Below are 10,700 nucleotides of genomic sequence, written 5' to 3' on the forward strand. Positions count from 1 at the left end.
TTTTTTTTACAGGCAGAGTGGATAGTGAGAGAGAGAGACAGAGACAGAGAGAAAGGTCTTCCTTTTTGCCATTGGTTCACCCTCCAATGGCCGCCGCGGCCAGCGTGCTGCAGCCTGTGCATCGCGCTGATCTGAAGCCGGGAGCCAGGTGCTTCTCCTGGTCTCCCATGCGGGTGTAGGGCCCAAGCACTTGGGCCATCCTCCACTGCACTCTCGGACCACAGCAGAGAGCTGGCCTGGAAGAGGGGCAACCGGGACAGAATCTGGTGCCCCAACCGGGACTAGAACCCGGTGTGCTGGCACCGCAAGGGGGAGGATTAGCCTATTGAGCCACGGCGCCGGCTAATAAACATCTTTTTGTAAAAAAAGGAATCATCTGGGAAAGATTAAAAACCCCAAGCACCCAGCGGTTGCACCAAACTGACCGGATCCGACCCTTCGGAGTGGGACGTGGGCATCGGCATTTTTAGAGTCCCCAAGGAATTCCGAGGTGCTGCCCGGGCTGAGACCCCAGGAGCTGCGGGCTGGATCTTGGCTGTGTGTGGGCGGAGGAGTGACGAAGACACTCTGCGCTTTCACCTTGTAGGGGACAAATCAGAATGGCGCCGTCTCCCTGAGCGTTCGGGGCGGGAGGGGCCATGTCTGGCCATGGTGGGCACCGTGTAGGGCTCCAGGGGTGGAGTCGGTGGCTGCTGCCGCTGCCCTTGAGCTTGCCTCGTTGCCAGCACAGAGGAGAAGGAGGCGGAGATGGGGGCTGGGCAAGGAGAGGAAGAAGGGACTCGGCACGCCAGCGCTGTGGCACAGCGGGTTAAGCCAACACTTGTGGCTCCAGCATCCCATACAGGCTCCGGTTCGAGGCCTGGCTGCTCCACTTCTGCTCCAGCTCCCAGATAATGCTCCTGGGAAAGCAACAGAAGATGGCCTGAGTGCGTGGGCCCCTGCCACTCATGTGTGAGACCTGGATGGAGTTCCAGGCTCCTGAGGTTGGCCTGGCCCAGCTCTGGCTGTTGCAGCCATTTGGGGAGTGAACCAGTGGATGGAAGACCTCTCATTCTCTGCCTCTGTCTGCCTTTCAACTAACTTTTAGAAAAAGATGATTAGAAAAACAAAATACACACGAGCGTGTGCACAGGGCTACATGCAAATATGCCATTTTATGTCAGGGTCTCGAGCAGCCATGGGTTTTGGTATCCACGGGGATTCTCAGACCCTGAGGAGCGACTGCCCATCATTAGAGAACACGGGGAAGCGAGCAGGAGAGTGCAGGCGGATTCCTGGGGAGCTGGCACAGGTGTCAGCAAGCAGGGGCCATTCAGGACAGACAACAGGGGGACGGGAGTTTCTGCGTGAACAGAGCCCAGACCTGGCCTTCCAGAAGCTGCTCCCAGACTCCCTAGAGCACCAGCTGCTGGGAGCGCCCACTCCGACAGTGTTGCACTCACCTGTCACCAGCTCTGCCCTTCCGTCTTTGGCACGTAAGGTCTTGAAGGGTGAGTAGGAGTTTGCCAGACACGGAGAGCCTGGCCTTTCAAACCCTGACTACAGGGCAAGCTCCAGGCCCTGCTGCTGGGCTCCTGTCGCCTGCGCGCTCTCCAGCCCCCACACCAAGTGCGACGCCCCCTGTTCCACACTCCAGTGCACCTCTGTGCCTTCCTGCAGCCGCTGGCCGCCTGGCTAGGAAGCCCCTCCCCTTTCACTCCCCAGGCCGTGGCTGCACTGTGGTGGTGACTCACCCTCGGCAGCTGCCGGGAGGTCGTGGAAGGACTTCAGTGGGGCGCGTGCCGCGCAGGGAGCCAGAGCGCTGCTGGTGTTAGCCAGGAGCAGGGAGGGGAAGCCAGCGCTCCGCTATCCCCATGACAGCTCCCCGTGGGCAGGGTTTTCAGGCTCTTGTTCTAGCCTGCAAGCTGGGCCGGTGTGGAGGGCAGCAGACGGTCTGAGCGCGTCCTCCCGCGTGCTGCAGCGCGGGCCCCTTGCGGCCAGCCAGGAAGTGTCCGTGGGCGCCGTGCCTGGGCTCTGCCTTTGTTCCGGAGTCAGCCCCTCCACTCGCAGGTTTACCTGGCAGCCCTCAGCGCCTTGAGCACGGCAGTGCTCCTCTGCCGATGAAGAGCTGACCTGCGGGCGGGAGCGCTGGGGTTTCACAGCTCTGCCCCCCACCCCATGTGACGGAGCTGCAGGACCCCCCCTGCAGAGAGGGCCCTGCCCCAGCCCTGGGCAGGAAGGGGTGCAGCTCTGCCCCCTTCCCCATGTGACAGAGCCCATGGGACCCCCACTGCAGAGAGGGCCCTGCCCCTGGCCCAGGGTGGGGGGGCACAGCTCAGAGAGCCCGAGCAGCAGCAGGGCAGGCGGCCTTGCTGGGCTCCCTCCTGCGTCTGTGGCTGATGCCCAGCCCCGCCACCCCGGCCCGGGTCTACACGGCCGGCCCTGCTCCCTGCAGCCTGAGCGTCCACCCGCACTCGGCACCCCGGGCCTCTGCGCCGTCCGTCTGAGGGCTGCCATGCCCTGGAAAGCTCCGATCCAGTGGCTGTGTCCACTTTTCTGTTGTTAACCTGTCTGCTGTTACAGGGGTACCGGCCATGTCCCTTCGTGGTGGGCAGTGCAGGATTGTATCTGCCAGCACCCTAACCGGTAAAGCCCAGGGAGTGACCCTCCACCTAGCACCATCTAGCAAATCCTGCTGCTCCTTGTGGGGTGCCCGGGCTGCTGTAACAACGCACCATGGACTGAGCAGGGGGTGGGGGGCTCAACAACAAGGCTGGGCCTCTCGTAGGTGCAGAGGTCACAAGTCCAAGTTCAGGTTGCAGGCGGCTTTGCTTCCCCCTGGGGCGTTGGGAGAGGAACTGTGCCAGACTCTGTCCCTGGCTGTCCTCTTCTCCCGTGGCTGAACATCATCTTCCCTCTCCGTTCCAGTCCTGGGTTCCAATTTCCTCTTCCGGTAAGGACACCTGCTCTTTTGGATCAGGGCCCGCCCTACTGACCTCGTCTTAGTCTGATTTCCTCTGCAAGGGCCCTGTCCCCGAATATGGTTGCATTCAGGACTTCCAGGGCCAGGACTCGCACGTGGGTATTTGACTTGGGGGTGGGGTGGGGGCACCATGCAGTTCCTAACGCAGTGGTTGAGAGAGGGGAACGCTGATTGGGCAGGAAGAAGACTCGTGGAAGGCACCGGGAATGCAGCAGCTAGGGCCCTGGGGAGCCGGAACAGTGAGAGGAGAAGCATCACACACACGCGCACTCCCACACGGACAAATACTGGAAAGACAAACTCAGTGCAGGGTAGAGCTGCTGGGCTGAGCCAAGCCTAGCCAGAGGGAGGGGCTCTCCTCCAGGAGATCCGGAAACTGACACCTGCACGAGGCAGGAATGGCTGGGTGCCCCGTGTGGGGTGCAGGACGCCGGGAGGAGGGAGTGCGAGTGAATGGTAAGTCACGGTGCCGTCAACCAGAGAGTGACTTCAGCCAGTGCAGGCGGGGGCAATCCAGGGGACACGGTGGCTTTCGTTACAGACATTTTATAAACCAGATTGAAGCAGCCTCGTTAGGTGGGCTGTGCTCCAGGCCGCTGTCACCCAGTGGCATCTCCGTTCCAGACCCCTGTGCTCTCTTCCAAGCCTGCCCGCCAGGAGGCACTCAGAGGCTCTGCCTGGCTCCATCCTGCGTTCTGCTTTTTAATTTGAGGAGTGTGTGTGTGTGTGTGTGTGTGTGTGTGAGAGAGAGAGAGAGAGAGAGAGAGAGAGAGAGAGAATCTGCCGTTTGCTGGTTCACTCCCCAGATGGCTGTAGGAGCTGGTGCTGGGCCAGGCCAAAGCCAGGAGTTGGGAACTCCATTTGGGTCTCCCATGTGGCTGGCAGGGATCCAAAGCCTTGAGCCGTCACCTGCTGCCTCCCAGGGTGCACATCAACAGGAAGCTGGAAGTGGAAGCAGAGCCAGGACTTCAACCCAGGCGCGGTGCTATGGGACTCAGGCAGTGCCAGTGCTGTCTTAACAGCCAAGCCAAACGTCCGCCCGCCCATCCTGCTACAGTCGTTGTCAGAGCAGGCAGGATACGGACAAGCGGTTCTGTCCAGGTCAGCCGCGGTGCTGCAGCCACACTCCTGTTGGAGCATGAGTCCTCATGGGGCGCGTTTCCCTTGTGCCTGGGGGTCCTCCACACAACGCTTGCCAGAGCTCTGGGGCCAGCCGTGTGCTGGGCTTTGAGTGTTTTCAAACAAAGGCTAAGACATGGGTAAATAAGCACAGAGGCCAGGGCGCCCCTTGGTAAGTACTGACTTCCACAGGGCTGTCCTCCCCGGGCAGCAGTGGAGGCCAGCTGCTTGGGACCAACGCTGGGGATCAGCTCTTTCTACTGGCTCAGCCCCCTGGGTTCCCCTCTTCCCTCCCCTCCTCCCTGCCTCTCTGCTGTCCTTCCTTTCTTCCAAGGACACGTGGAGCTGACCGCCTGTACTCCGTTCCCATCGTTGCTGTAACAAATTTCCACAGCCGTGGTGGCTTAAGGCACCTAAAGTCCTGCCGTCCGGGGCAGGGCTCACTCAGGCGAGAGACGCCGATGCCCAGGGGCTGCCTCGCTCCTGGAGCCTCTGCCATGGAGGCTGCACCTGTGGGCATTCCCAGCATCCAGCGGCCATCCTCACCACTCTCAGGCCTCTCCTTCCGTGTTGAGAGCCACAGTGGCCAGTCACCCCTTCCCCAGGCTCTACCATGCCGACAGGGGTCTCTGGCCTCCCGTGTCATGTATCAGAACCCCTGCGATTACGGTGATCCCAGACAGATCATCAGGATAATCTCCCCACTAAGCGGGGACCTCTCACTTAATCACGTCTGCAAAGTCTCTTTTGCCTTGTAAGCAAACAGGCACAGGCCCTGGGATGAGTATGTGGGCATTTTGGGGGTCATTGTCATCCCCATGCAGTTTAGTTTCTCCGTGCTGTGGGTTTTTTTTTTTTTTTTTGTATTTTATTTATTTATTTGAGAGGTAGAGTTACAGACAGAGAGGGAGAAACAGAAAGGTCTTCCATCTGCTGGTTCACTCCCCAAATGGCTGCAACAGCCAGAGCTGGGCCGACCCAAAACCAAGAGCCAGGAGTTTCTTCTGGGTCTCCCATGTGGGTGCAGGGGTCCACACACTTGGGCCATCTTCCACTGCTTTCCCAGGCCACAGCAAGGGACTAGATCAGAAGAGGAGCTGCCAGGACACAAACTGGTGCCCATATGGGATGTTGGTGCCACAGGCAGAGGCTTAGTCTACTATGCCACAGCGCCAGCTCTTTTTAAAAGATTTTTAAAAATTTATTTGGAAGGCAGAATAATAGTGGTTGGGGAGGGCCAGTGCCGTGGCTTACTAGGCTAATCCTCCGCCTTGCGGCGCCGGCACACAGGGTTCTAGTCCCGGTCTGGGTGCCGGATTCTGTCCCGGTCGCCCCTCTTCCAGGCCAGCTCTCTGCTGTGGCCCGTGAGTGCAGTGGAGGATGGCCCAAGTCCTTGGGCCCTGCACCCCATGGGAGACCAGGATAAGTACCTGGCTGCTGCCATCGGATCAGCGCAGTGCGCCAGCCGTGGCGGCCATTGGAGGGTGAACCAACGGCAAAGGAAGACCTTTCTCTCTGTCTCTCTCTCACTGTCCACTCTGCCTGTCAAAAAAAAAATAGTGGTTGGGGAGAAGAGAGAGAGAGAGAGAGGGAGAAAGAGAGAGAGAGAGAGAGAGACTGACTCTCCCATCTGTTGGTTTACTCTCCAAATGGCTACAATGGGCAAGGCTGATCCAGGCTAAAACCAGGAACCCAGAACTCCATCTGGGTCTCCCAGTGAGTGGCAGGGGCCCAAGTACTTGGACCATCATCTACTGCTTCCCCAAGAGTATTAGCAAGGAGCCAGATTGGAAGTGGAACAGCTGGGACTTGAACTGTGCTGCTGTTGGGAGTGGTGAGTGTGACCTGTGGCTCCACAGCGGCCTCTACTTCCGAGCCGGTTTTGGCTTCCGTGGACTCCTCACCGACAGTGCCAGTCAGCGTGGTAGCTCACGGCTCAGGTATGAGGTTAGCTTGGTGTCCGCTCCCTTTCTGGATGGAAAGCTCTCTGAGGAAGGGGACCAGGCATGAGAAATTCCAACCGTTCCTATCATTTTCTCACAGCTTCCCAGCACCTAAAGGGGAGAAAGAGGCTGGCTGAGAAGAGGGGAGATGGGAAAAGAAGAAACAGCTACCATTTCCTGGCCACTCGCTTCTGTGCCACCCATGCCTCTGGCGCCTTCACCTTGGGTATCCCACAGCCTGTGGAGGGACTGCTGGCGTGTGCAGGGGCAGGGCCCAGCTGGCAGGTGAAAGCCACAGCCTGAGCGTCTGCATGATGGAGCTGGATCCTCTCCAAGAGCCTCGTGTGCTGGGACAGAAGGCCGAGAGGTGGAAACGGGAGGGAGAGACCAACCCGACAGAAGTGTCAGGACGACTTCTTCCCGGGGTGCAGTGAACGAGTAGAGGCTTTCAGAACCCGGATTATGGAAGGCAGAGAGGGGGAACGAGGAGTGGTCGGGGTGTCCTGGGCAGAAGAGGTGTGTGAGCAAATCCTAGTCTCCGAAGAGGCGAGAAGTTGAGCCAAGGCTAGAGGTGCTGAAAGAACAGCTCCCGGCTTTTCAATGCGGGTAGTGACTGCTTTTCCTTCCTTGTAATGAGTTCAGTGGTAACACGGTTGTTCGAAACAGGAAGGCCCCTTCCCCTCCACAATGCTCTTTGTTTTCTCACTGAGCTTTTTGCTTCCTCCTAGTGTTTATCAGTCTCCCTGATGTTAACATTACAGCATTGTTCTGGCATCCGTCTCTCCCCCAGGGCCCAGGGACTTTGTCTTGTTGGTGACTATGACCTCGATGCCTAGGAATGTGCCTGACACAGACGGAGACGCACAAAAATGTCTGTTGAGTGAATGTGTGTCAGAGGATGAAACCATTAACACTGAAGAACTCTGCAGAAGGAAAGCACAGGGAGTAGACACTAGCTTAGTGGTTAAGACACCCACATCCCACGTCAGACTGTCTGCGTTTGAGTTCTGACTCTAGGTTCTGATCCCGACTTCCTGCTACTGTGCTCCCTGGGAACCAGCAGGTGATGATCGAGTAGGTGGGCCCCTGACGTCCACATGGGAGGCCTGGATTGAGTTCCTGGCTCCCAGCTTCAGCCTCGGCCATTGCAGGCATTTGTGGGATGAACCACTGGATGGGAGTGCTTGCATACTCTCTCTCTCTCTCTCTCTCTCTCTCAAAAAGAGCACCTGGGAAGTTAGATAGGATGTTAATTTTCTGCTGGCTCAGTCAGAAAGAGGATTTCTGACATGGTCTATTAGTCTACTTTTTATTATTTTAACTAAAATACCAAGAGGAGCTTCTTTGGGGAAGAAAAGGTTTATTTTGGCTCACAGCTGGAGGCTACAGGATCAGGCAGTTGCAAAGTGCAGCAGAGGATGGAGGGAGATCTCGGTGGGTACAGAGACACGAGGATCACAGTGGGCTAGGAAGGAACAAAGAACTCAGGCCAAGCTAGAACTCAGAAGATCAAACTGGGGCTGGCGTTGCGGTGCAGTGGGTCAAGCTGCTGCCTGTGACTCCGTCATCCCATGCTGGGGCACCGGTTGCACTCCCAGCTGCTCCACTTCCGACCAGCTCCCTGCAAATGCACCTGGGAAAGCAGCAGATGATGGCCCAGGTGCCTGGGCTCTTGCCACCCATGCGGGAGACCCGGACGGAATTTCAGTCTCCTGGCTTCCGCCAGGCCCAGCCTCAGCTGTTGTAGTCAGTTGGTAAGGGCATCAGCAGATGGAAGATCTTTCTGTCTGTCCTCTCTGTCACTCTGCTTTTCAGATAAATTTAAAAATCAACTCTTTCACAAAACCACACTCCAAGGGTGACCCAAAGACCTCCCCATTGCCCCACCCCCAAGTCACTGCAATGAGATAAGTCCCCACTCTCTCTGCATCAATCCATAACACCAGGATTCAGAGTTCAAATGGTTGTGAAGGGACCTGAAGTGCCGGTATCCCATATGGGCTCTGGTTCGAGACTCAGCTACTCAACTTCGAATCCAGCTCTCTCCTATGGCCTGGGAAAGCAGTAGAAGATGGCCCAGGTCCTTGGGCCCCTGCACCCACCTGGGAGACCCGGAAGAAGCTCCTGGCTCCTGGCTTCAGATCGGTGCAGCTCTGGCCGTTGTGGCCAATTGGGGAGTGAACCATCGGATGGAAGACCTTTCTCTCTCTCTCTCTGCCTCACCTCTCTCTGTGTAACTCTGACTTTTAAATAAATAAATAAATCTTAAAAAAATGGTTGTGTGATTCTTGGAGAAATGAATCCTACTTAGCCCAAACTACATGGGATGAGGGAGATCCAACTGCAGAGTGAAAAGAGTGGTGAAGCTGTGTGTGGGACAGGAGGGGCCAAGCACAGGATGCGACAGCATCATGGGGCTTGTACATCCCGGAACCTTAACATCAGAGTCTCTCTCTCTATTTTTTAAAGATTTATTTAGGGGCCAGTGCCATGGCTCACTTGGTTAATCCTCCGCCTGTGGTGCCAGCATCCCATATGGGCACCAGGTTCTAGTCCTGGTTGCTCTTCTTCCAGTCCAGCTCTCTGCTGTGGCCCGGGAAGGCAGTGGAGGATGGCCCAAGTGCTTGGGCCCTACACCCGCATGGGAGACCAGGAGAAAGCACCTGGTTCCTGGCTTTGGATTGGCATAGCTCTGGCTGTAGGCCGGCCATTTGGAGGGTGAACCAATGGAAGGAAGACCTTTCTTTCTGTCTCTCTCTCTCTCACTGTTTAACTCTATCTGTAAAAAAAAAAATTATTTATTTGAAAAGCAGAGTTACACACAGAGAGAAAGAGAGGCAGAGAGAGAGAGAGGTCTTCCATCTGCTTGTTCACTCCCTAATTGGCTGCAACAGCTGGAGCTGTGTCGATCCGAAGCCAGGAGCCAGGAGCTTCTTCCGGGTCTCCCACATGGGTGTAGGGGCCCAAGGACGTGAGCCATCTTCTACTGCCTTCCCAGGCCACAGCAGAGAGCCAGATAAGAAGTAGAGCAGCCAGGACTTGAATCAGTACCCATATGGGTTGCTGGTACCGCAGGTAGTGGCTTTACCTGCTATGCCACAGTGCCTGCCCTGAGCCTCTATATTTACAAAATATCTATTATCCCATCTAACACTCATCCAATCCTTAAAACATCAGAGAACTACACAAAGCTCATGGAAGGCTGGGCGCTGTGGTGCAGTGGGTTAACCTACCACCTGCAATGACCTTACCCTGCATCTGAAGCCACAGTTTGAGCCCTGGCTTCTTCGCTTCCAATCCAGCTTCCTGCTAATGTGCCTGGGAAGGCAGCAGAGGATGGCCCAAGTATGTGGGTTCTTGTCCCTCATGTGGGAGACCAGAATGGAGTTCCTGGCTCCTGGCTTCAGCTTGGGTCACCCTTGGTTATTGTGGCTATTTGAAGAGTGAACTAGAGGATGGAAGATCTCTCTCTCTCTCTCTCTTTCTCTTCTTTTTATTTGACTTTCAAATAAATGAATAAGTCTATGTTTTAAGATTCATGGGAAATCAATTAGAAGATAAGTTGAAGTTAGTTCAAAAGATTTTTGAAATTCGTGCCTGGTTTGTTCATAATAATAATTTCCATGACCTTTTGGAAGGCCACTTATACCCAAAGGATTGATTGCACATGGATTATTTGCTTTTATGGAGAAGAAAACTTAGTCTGGTGAGAGTTACTTCTTTGCCAAAGTGGATGCAGGCATTCTTTTCTCAGGTTTCCGGCTCTTTCTGTACAGGGTGGTTGCCTCACCCGATGTCTTTGAAAGGAGGCAGGTGGAGCTTGACGCATGTGCAGAGCTAGCTGCTGATGGTGCATTGAACTTGGCTGTGACTCTCAGGCTCTGCAGGCCTGGGCTTCTGCCCGAGTCTCTACTCTCCTTTCTGCCTCTCTCCCCTGGCCTCTGACCTCCAGCCACGTTGTCCTCACTAAGCTCCTTTCTGATGCTTGGACTTCTCTGTGGCCGGGCCCCTGCCTGGAACATGCACCAGCCCGATTCTCACCTGGATGACTCAGAACTGAACTGAGATGCCATTTCTTTTAAAAAAGTCTTGCATTGTTCCATGCATCCCCTCCAGTGTAGCCATGTTCATTTTCACAGCGCCTTGTAAGTTGTAATTATTCATTTAACATCTGTCTCCCAAACAGAATGAGGTTATTGAGGGCAGGTGTCTGTCTGTCTGGTACACTATTGAATGCTAAGCACGTGACACAGTTCCTGGCATACAGTAAACACTCAGTAGATGTTCACGAGTGGGTGAAGGACCGGACGAGTGGGGGAGGGAGTGCTGTACCTACTGTCTTAAGGCTGGAGTCGTTCTGTTGTGGGAAGTGACCAACTGAGGCCAGCATCGCAGGTGTTGAAAGAATTCACCAAAATGGACACACAGAGCGAGCAGAATTAGACTCACTGGACATGATACCAAGGTGGCAGTGGGCAGGACAGCCAGGGGTAGTCCGATGAGCATAGTACAACCCAAAGAAGCATACTTGTAACTGCAGTCCCTTCTTGGTTAGAGTGAGTTTTTCCCATGATCCAACATGTTTTCCCAGGTAGTTGATGGGGCCCCTCCCTCACTGGGGTTGCTTCAGTCTCGGGGCAGCCTCTGTCACCCCATCCCCAAGGCTGCCCCTGGCT

Source organism: Oryctolagus cuniculus, chromosome 7 (genome assembly GCF_051225735.1).
Source record: "Oryctolagus cuniculus isolate XC-2025 breed Fujian yellow rabbit chromosome 7, ASM5122573v1, whole genome shotgun sequence".
Lineage (NCBI taxonomy): Eukaryota > Metazoa > Chordata > Mammalia > Lagomorpha > Leporidae > Oryctolagus > Oryctolagus cuniculus.